Source organism: Chaetodon auriga, chromosome 6 (genome assembly GCF_051107435.1).
Source record: "Chaetodon auriga isolate fChaAug3 chromosome 6, fChaAug3.hap1, whole genome shotgun sequence".
NCBI classification, from domain to species: domain Eukaryota; kingdom Metazoa; phylum Chordata; class Actinopteri; order Chaetodontiformes; family Chaetodontidae; genus Chaetodon; species Chaetodon auriga.
In genome coordinates this window covers 13,100,731-13,110,217 of record NC_135079.1, presented here as the reverse complement: position 1 = coordinate 13,110,217, position 9,487 = coordinate 13,100,731, and the positions used below count along the sequence as shown (strand labels likewise).

Below are 9,487 nucleotides of genomic sequence, written 5' to 3'. Positions count from 1 at the left end.
TTTTTCACCAATTGCATCACTTCCTGCTCAGACAGGAAGAAGGACGACCAGGAGCCATTTTAGAGAGCCTTTAGAAACCATTTGTGTTCAGACCAATGCCTTTTTAACTACTTTCAATGTCAACTTACAAAAATGAGTGCAGTTTACTGTTTAGATTAATATTTATTGAAGCACAATGGTGCATTTTCATCAGCCATTTTCCCATTTCCACAGACTGAAAGATAATTTCCTCTGAATAGCATCATCCGAAACAGAGAACATTACTTCAGGAGATTCCGCAACCCTGTGCGAACCTGAAGCACTTAGCTAGCTTATAGAAGAAATGGGCAAATACTGACAAGCGACAGAGTTATTGCAAACTAAGTAATTGTTGTATGGATCAGCTGAAATACTAAAACCAACAGCCAAGCCAATGGACTTTAACGTTATCAAAATGTTACGCCAATATCCTCTAGTCGTTTTCTGATTAATCAGCTAATGAAACAAAGCCAGGAAAAATACGAGGACATACACTTTATTTAAAAACATTTGAATATCAAATGTACAAAGGCGGATTTTGTTTCCCAAAAACAATATCATTTTTCAACAAGTCCGCTATATAGCCAGCAACGGGGTTCCAGTGTCCATGTTGTTGTAAAAAAATAAAAATCCAAAATGTCAATGTCCAGTCAGAAAACGGTTTTCATCTTGTCAATATTTGGCTAACTGCCAAATCACTTGCAATCTTCACGTTAAACAACGCTGTCTCCACTTCAGCAATATCCAGTTGAATGGGGTCTTGATAGGATAAAAAAAGAAGGAAAGGTTGTAAGCCCACAGTGCAACTGAAATGACTCATGATTCACTGTCCAGCAGTTTAAGACGGCATGCTAAACTAGACTAAAATTACGACAGTTAAGTCACATACATGGCTAGCCTTCAGTTGCGTTAGCTAGCATTGTGTATGTGCGTGTGTTGATCTGAAATGTGAGCTTTTGTAAGGTAACAGAATTGTAAAAATATTTACCAAAGTTCAGCTATTCTCATTAACTGTTAATCTAAGTCATATCAACATAATGTATACAATACAAGCTACAGATTTGGGGGTGTTTGTAATCCAGAGTCATGCCTGTTGTTCCATTTTTGGACCAAAGCTGTCTAAATATTGTTTCATAGCCAAACTTCATGGTATTAAATTTCATTTCAGACATTCAATACAACTTTTTATTTAACACCTAAATTTACAGATCTGGCAAAAGCTCCGTCATGGGGATCCTTAGTGTTGAGTTATACAGGGAGAAGTGCAACAAGCTATGCCGATAATGTGTGTTCTGTCAAATGTGATGCTGAATCGATATACTGTGTGGTGAATTCAAAGAAATCAGCAAAACGAAGTCCAAGTTGGATAAAGGCTCCGATCATTTGCAAATAAATTCTTCAACTGACCACCAGGGGTATGAGTCTAGAGTTAGCCCAATTCACACCACGCATTATGCATGAATCGTTTTTACGCAATTACGCAGCAATAGTGATGTTCAAATAAATTGCGATTAAAACAACAAAACACTGGCATGTGAGCAAACAATGCTGTATGCAAACTGAGATCCCTTGACTGATCTGACAAAATGCTTACGAGAGTCACAAAAGCAAAGGCGTGACTGACCAACAGATAGACAACATACAGTAACAGCATCCAATATGTATTGAAGCCACCCTTCATACAATGACAATTTATATGTCGATTGTTAAAAATCAGGAAAAATTTCCCTCATAGCTCTTAAAATGTTGAAATATTTGAGTAATATTTCAGTTCAGTTCAGTTTTTTTTTTTTTATGATGTTTTCAAATTTTAGGCCAAAAACCTATCAAAGATATTCACAGAAATGGAGAATATAATAACTCTTGGAGAAATTTGGCCACTTTTATAATGTACCAACAGGAGGCAACACAGCCTATATCCATATAAAGCTGGAGTAAAAATAGCTTAAATCATTATCAATAATGAAAGTATCCACATGATAAAAATTGTCATCATGTACTACCATAATGTTTAAAAACCTACCCTTTATGTATGCATTCTACATTGTAACATCTAGGTCTTTTGCTAGCCTTCACAACTAACAGAGAAGGGCGGCAATAAATATTCCAAGTGGGGTGAGGTCTGCTGCAATATCCTCAACCTCAAGATATTCAATTGCGATATAGGGAACATATACTTCATAGAGAGTAAAATTTTCTAGTTGTTGTTGTAATGTGCTCAGTAGGCATGTGGATTTCGTCAGCTCAAACATAAAAAACTTACAGAGCTGTCTTCTTTTTCTTCAAATTTCGAGATCTTCACATCAGTGCAGGTCTCCACTGTGGAAGAGATAAGGAACAATGAATGATACTCGTATTACCATACACAAGATCCACACTGAAATAGAAAATGAGTGGACCACTCAACATGGCTGACGTTCACCATTTTGAAGTGTTGCCATTTTCTAGTTTTAAATGGTGACTGATAAGACACTGCTTTAACAAATAAGCAATCATTTGAAATTGAGGAATGAGTTTATCTGAGAGAAAATGCACAATTCTTTCCAACCTTTGCAGTAATTACAACCATTAATCAATAGCTGATGTTCTACACAGCAAATGCCTTTGCTGGAAACTGATTTAAGGATAAGAAAGAACTCTGTTACTCTATTAAGAACCCTATTTTAACAGAACCATTAAATTTAAACAACATGTATCTTTTCACATTTTACTTTTTTAAAACCTTCCAATACTGCAGCTTTACCGATGTTACCAAAAAGACCTTTATATGTAACAGCTGTTGTGCTGGTTACATGATCAATGCGTGGTTAAGAAAAACAATGTATGGGAGGCCAAATACAGCCAACAAAACACAAAACAAAAAAAAATAATTCAAAATCAAAATCGATTCTCCAATATGATCTGTACTATAATCACTACTCATTATCGTGTCTGATTACAGTAACAATTACAACTTAAAGTCAATTCCTAAAGTCTTTTTTCAGGGAAGAAAAAAACAATGTAGTACATGGTCAGGGAAGCATCCTGCATTTTTAACTAAGGCATGTGCAGACAAGAACCAACAGGCATCACTCTATGTAAGGCTGACATTTCTTTTACTGTGTGACATTCATGTGCTCTTGAAAAACTCATGGATCTCATTCTGACAACTGTCTGGTTTTGCCTTGATGTTCTTTTGGGGGCTTTCTAGCCTCAGTTTTTTTGTTGTATGGGCTCCTCTTTATTCCTACAGCCCCTTCTTATTCTTAATAGTAAAAACAGTGATATGAGAAAAATACATCTGGATGGGGCAGCCCAATTTAGCTCTTCTGTGTCCACTGCGACATGCTTTGTCAATTTAGTTAAACAATGTCTTCACATTTTCTCTTACTCATCAACCATGAACTGTGAATTAATGCAAATGTTTTCAAGATGCAAAATGGTATCTGACCAATACCTATTAGTAAAGATTACAAGCAGGTAGTTAATGTTATCTGTTGTTGTTTATTGTTTTTCAGAAATTCCATGTTGGTGCAACCATTATCTCAAGAAATGGTTCTGTTGATATGTGTGAAGTTAAGACATTTCTCTTATTTCAAAATTGGCTTTTGTTTTTCATATTTCAGTGCTTACATACTTACAATTTTAGGCTCTAAATAACATTCACAACTGCCAATTAAGACAGGCACTGTTCATACTAAGACTTTCATTTGGCTGATAGTTTTGGGGTTATTTACAAATATTTTTCTAAGTGACACAAACCGAAATCAGTGCCATGAGGAAAAACTGTACAATGCAGATCAATTGCACAACATGGCACCTTATATTTAAATTATGGTGAAAACATGTATCTTAATAAAATTTTCAATTGTTGTGATGCCCTCTATGGGCCAAGGTTATAATTGTATTTTTATAGTGCAACTGCATAGCCAAATTGGATAGTAGTTCTTTTATGATCATGCTTGCCTTGCAAAATGTCACCATCTTGCCAACTTGACAGAACTAAAATGTAACTGAAAAAAGCGAAAAATGTGCCTAGGGCAACCCATGTGTTATACTACACGTTTAACATGGTATGCCCCTGCTGAGTTGTACTACGATTTCCTAATTCACCTCTGTGGGTAAAACACTACAACACTCAAAAAGAGACACAACATCCAAGTCACAGGTTTGCATGGTCAGTGTCTTTGAAGGATTGCCTGATGCATCTTTTGAGATCGCAAACCCACCAAAATCACTTCCTGAGTAGGTGCCACAGTTGGTGTTGTGAAATTTCAGTGTTCTGCATATGATTGATATGAGAGCAATGTGATGACTATCAGTATTTTTTAATTACATGGCACACTGTTATGACAAAGAAAGAATAATAAATAACAATGCTACGTGCTTCACAGGTTACCTAGCTAAATAACAGATCATCACGGAACATTTAAAAATCCGTATGTCACTTGCTGTATTGCTGTATAATAAATTGTATGTAGGTATCCAGCTTTAAATAAATTTTATTTGTTAACTCTAAAACTCTATCAGTAATCTTAACACCTTTAATAAACAACACAAGATTGTAAAGAGAGAGGTTGATGTTGAAAACTCTTGAAAAATCTTTTGGACGCATCCTACAGTCTTACGTACATTTCTGCAGTATGCTCAGCTGTTAAAACACTTTTAATGATATATCAGAGCCACTGAATAATCAAAACACTCGAAAATGTATATGGATTGAACTTGAATCTAAATAATTATTTGAAACGAACCACAAAATGCCTCACTTAGTCAGGTATTTGATCACTTACACATGGGTGTGTACATCTTAGTCACAACATACACTAGATGGCAGAACTGCCCTATCGTCAGACGGGACTGTCATTGCTTTTAGTCAAGACTGTCACGACGCATACTACATTACACATGAACTACATAACAAATTTCGTTTAATGGCATTTGTGTGCAATGCCTTTCACATAAAACTGAAAAAAATCTCACTGTTCATTCTGCTGTCTATTCTGTTATCTTAGTGGTCAATAAGAACGGTCAATTTGATTTGAGACGTTTGAAGAGTTCGATGCACAGATACGATGCAAAGAATTTCATACAGATGTTTAATCAATCAGAAATATTATACTTACAACTCCCTGTTGCTGTGCTATTCACTCGAATCCTTCAATTCGCGACTCCATGACGACTGCGTATCAACCCTTTAAAATAGAAAAATACAGATTCAGAGAGGAAATGTGTTAACAGCACACCCTACTGGTTACATGTATGTAGCAGGAAAGTCAAAGAAGCTAGTCAGACTGCAAAAAACATTTAAAAGCCTGGACTGGTTAAAAACACATACCATTTTGTCCGGGTCAGGTGGTCCTCTTTCTTCTTTGACACAATTTGTGAAACAACAAGGGAGACCTGCAAAATACAAAATGCGATTATTATCATTTTGTTGTACTTACATTTTTTTAAAATCACAACATATGTTGGCATAAAATCAGACATGAATTGACTAATTGTGTTACAAGATAATCTAAAGATTGTTTTCAAGAATGTTTCGGAGCTCATTAACATATCACAAATATCACAAATAAGTCGTTGCATATTTGGTCAGGAAAATGTTTCATCTCTGCGTGTCTTAGTGGCTCAAAATGCAACTAAATTTGTCTTCAACAGTAACATCCCATTGAGAATAGCTATAAGAGGCCATTTTGTTACGTGAAGGGTGGCACTAATCCTTTGAATTTAATATTATAGTTAAAGATACAAAAATATCTATGATAAAGGATAGCACATATCTGCTTTTTAATGTGTAGTACTTGCCTTGATATGTGGATAAATCAACAACCTTCTCCATGAGACCATGACAGAAAGATGAATTTAATTCTTTATTTAATTTTAATACAGTATTTTAAGTTTCCTTAAATTCACATACTTGTAGAGAAGCTTTACAACATTAAAAAATCTTATCTTTCTTTACACGTCTTACAGGTATAATGTAAGGTGGAGAAACAAAATTAATGTACATATTTATATTACTTCTCTATTCAGTACCTCAAAGGGTTAAAAGCCAACACCCTATTTTGTATTTCGAAGTATATCTAGCTTTTAAAACATATAGAACCTTTAGTTAATAAACAAATGAAGTGTAGTTTAAGTACAGAGTCTACAATGGAAGAACTGTGTTTAATACTCACATTTTGAGCATTTTGACAACTTGTCACTATTAATTTCAACTATTTTTAAATACCAAGCATAAAGCATCTCACACTTACTTATACCTTCTTATAAACTACATTTGTGCAGACTGTGGTAAACTACTATGAAAAATTATCGATTTTCAAATATGTTTTTGATTTATAATTCGGTGAAAAACCTCAAAAAACAACTATATGGAAAATAAACAAAAAAACTGCTTAATATTGTTCAGTTGATGTCTCTCAGTGTCTATACAGCATTTAAAAAACCAAACATTTGCTTTATTTTGTTGTTTTAGTCGAGCAAATTCACATAACGGCATTTGCCCTTTCAAGGACAAAGCAAATTTTAAATGCGTAGGTTGAAATAACTCCTAACAGGTCGAGAAGAAATGTGCTTGACCAAATATTACCTAAGTTAACTCTAAACAGGGTTAGCAAACAAGCAAATTCCATCAAATAAAGCACATTTACTTGTAGTTAACACTGTCCGCATCGATAGTTTTATTCTTCGCTGACAACACACCATGGCCATTTTTACAACACTGCGTCTAACTGTCGTTCTATCCACCATATTGCCATACACCCCTGATTCGTATTTTACAGCTATTAATGTTGGATTACTCGTAAGTTCTTACCCATTTCCCAGGCCGCGTCTATCCCCCGTCATCTTCCCCGGCCAGTGTCGCGTTTTGGGGCGATTTTCGTCGTTTTGGTGGGTCTTTCGGCCGCATCGTCCCTCTCCTCCTCCTCTCCGCTCTCGACGCCTTGCTCCTCTGTTGTGTGTGTCGTCCTCTCTGCCTGAGCTGATATCCTTCAGCGGCTCTGCCCACTTTCCTCTCAACGTAAGCCAAACTCCACTTCCTCTCCAGCCCCGTCCAGCTAACGCTAGCAGCCCACTAAAGCCCAAAACCGTCGAAACATAATTTATTTAAGGGAGAAAACGCAATTATACAACCAAAAATGTTTGTTTTAGAGTAGCGTTAATAAAACACATTTTAACTGCTCAGTCACGTGAGCAGCGAGCCAATCAAATCAAGCTAGGATTTGACGTTAGTAAACGGTAACGGTTACTAAAAGCAAGTAGGCTAACCCGTGCAACCTCATATGAAATGAATTCATTATATACAGCGTATAAAACGTGGTATATGTCATGCTACTGTAAGTGTGACTATAGGTCTACATGTTTGTTAAGAGGTAGAAAAAACTGATTATTTGCACCGCTGTCTGCTTCCATTTTCCCTCTCATCGGCCATATATGAACACTTTGAAGTAAGATAGATCTACGGCATTTCCGGTGTAATAACCTAATTTCAGCCACACAGTCCGTCTTTGAACCTCTTCCGTAAGGAGAGCCCTGAGAGGCCATGTATTGTGTGTACAGGGCTGTTTATAAATGATCAATAACATGTTAATTCTCTGGTTTATGTAGGCCTACACCTTAGTTCAGACAGCACTCAGTTCATCGTGTTGATGCAGGCTACCTGTTTTTCACCATTTCACAGTGGCGAAAGAGTCACTGAGGCCTTAAACAACCCAATGACTTTTTAAGTTTGTTTTTATGATATTAACATATATATTAAAAAAAAAATACATTACAGAAAGTGAAGCTTCATTTAGGCCCCTCTAAATAACTAATCATGAACACAATGGCAGATGATTGACAGAAGCCTTATTACGCCTAAAAACGTCTGAACATGACACATAGAAGCCATTACGGGTAGGAAAACTTGGCGAAGTTCGGCTGCTCGGTCGGCGCAGCCTTCATTGGACAAGCTGAAGAGTCTGTGGAATGCACTCCACCCCCATCACTGACCAATGAGATGTTTGACACAACTGCGCATGCTCTGTGCACTGGAAGATTTCTTTAAAAAGATCCTCGGCCTAGCAACAGTAGTGCCCTGCAAGTCTAATATGAGCACAGACGCTGCAAGTGAAGTGCACGCAGTCTCACATCGACTGATTAGCTGGATGGGTGTGAATGTGGAGGAGTTTGTCCACCAGATCTTCTAAGAGCCTTATAGTGGTTGTCTGTTGCCGTCATTTGTGTGTTGGCAAGTCAACTGAATGTTGTAATCAAAAACAGTGATTTGAGAGGTTGAGAATTTGGAAATATATTTTACAGTGCTGTTGCAGCATAAAGGTAGCAGAATATCCTCTTAAGAACACCAGTTTGATTTAAATGAAGGCAGGTTGTTAAATGCACGGAGCATATTATTGAGACCAGTGTTGCATGTAAGAAAAAGGGAAAAGAAATGTGCTTGATACGATCGAGTCATCGGAGGACTTTACTGTAGTACAAACAAATGGTCATTAATGTAACATACATTACATCAACTTCATTGATCCCATGCTGGGGAAACTGAGTTGATACCTGCAAGTATTAAAAATAGGCAAAAACAGAAGAAGCAGAAGGACCAAAGATTAAAAGGATACTGGATAAAAAATAAAAAAATCAACTATGTTTATGTACATTATGTACAGATTATAAAAAGAGTTTCACCATCTACCAGTGCCATATGTTGAAATGCACTTGAGAAATACTGTTGCTTAAACAGATTGCTGAGAGCTTTTGAAAGGGCTTCATATTTAGAATAGTATAGTACCACTAGCTATGACAGGAGTGTGCTATGAGCTCACATTAACCTGCAACAAGGATCATCACTGAACATGAAACATGTCTGTCAGAATGGGAAGGCAGAAATGCAGCTGTTTGCTTTGTAAGAAAGAAAAGCAAAGAACAGGGCGTGCCTGAACACAGTACCATAACATGCAGGCTTACATTCACAGGTGTGTAACTCCAGGTGAAACAATGGACACCAACTCTCATGTTACATTGGTAGTAACCTTTGAGAGTTGACTTAAGAACAGGTAGGCTTTGTTCTTATGTTTGCTTTTCAATTGGCAAGACAAACATTCTGTATACAAGTCTTGTGGTTCAACAAATAGAATTTGGATGCCAGTTTCAAAATCATCACCTCAGCTCTATTTTCAACGTGTGTTGTTGTCAAAATTTTTTTTTTTTTCCTAATATGTGTGCATAAAAGCCAAACTGTACAGAAAGCCAGTTTAAAACAATGTGACAGTCACTGCAGAGCTGCTTTCTCTGTGCAAAGTTCAGGCCGTCCCCTCAGAATGTGAAAACAACCCCCTTTGGTTAAATAGTTGCTTCACAGCCGCATAACTCAAAATATGATCAAATCAAGATAAAGCTACTGCATGGGCACCTTACACTTCACTGTGTCTTGTTTTGCGTGCATGCAAGTGTCCTTCACACCATGAGCTCATCTTAATCCTGAAACCTTAGG

General features: G+C 36.7%; 1 long non-coding RNA gene across 1 annotated transcript; it reads right to left on the bottom strand.

The window, feature by feature from the left end:
- Positions 1-498: 498 nt before the first annotated feature.
- Positions 499-7,231, bottom strand: LOC143322307 (uncharacterized). The gene is made up of 5 exons (XR_013077281.1): positions 6,818-7,231; positions 5,336-5,400; positions 5,124-5,192; positions 2,282-2,337; positions 499-777 (listed from the first exon to the last, which is right to left on the bottom strand). It is a non-coding gene; the product is annotated as an uncharacterized LOC143322307 (long non-coding RNA).
- Positions 7,232-9,487: the final 2,256 nt, after the last annotated feature.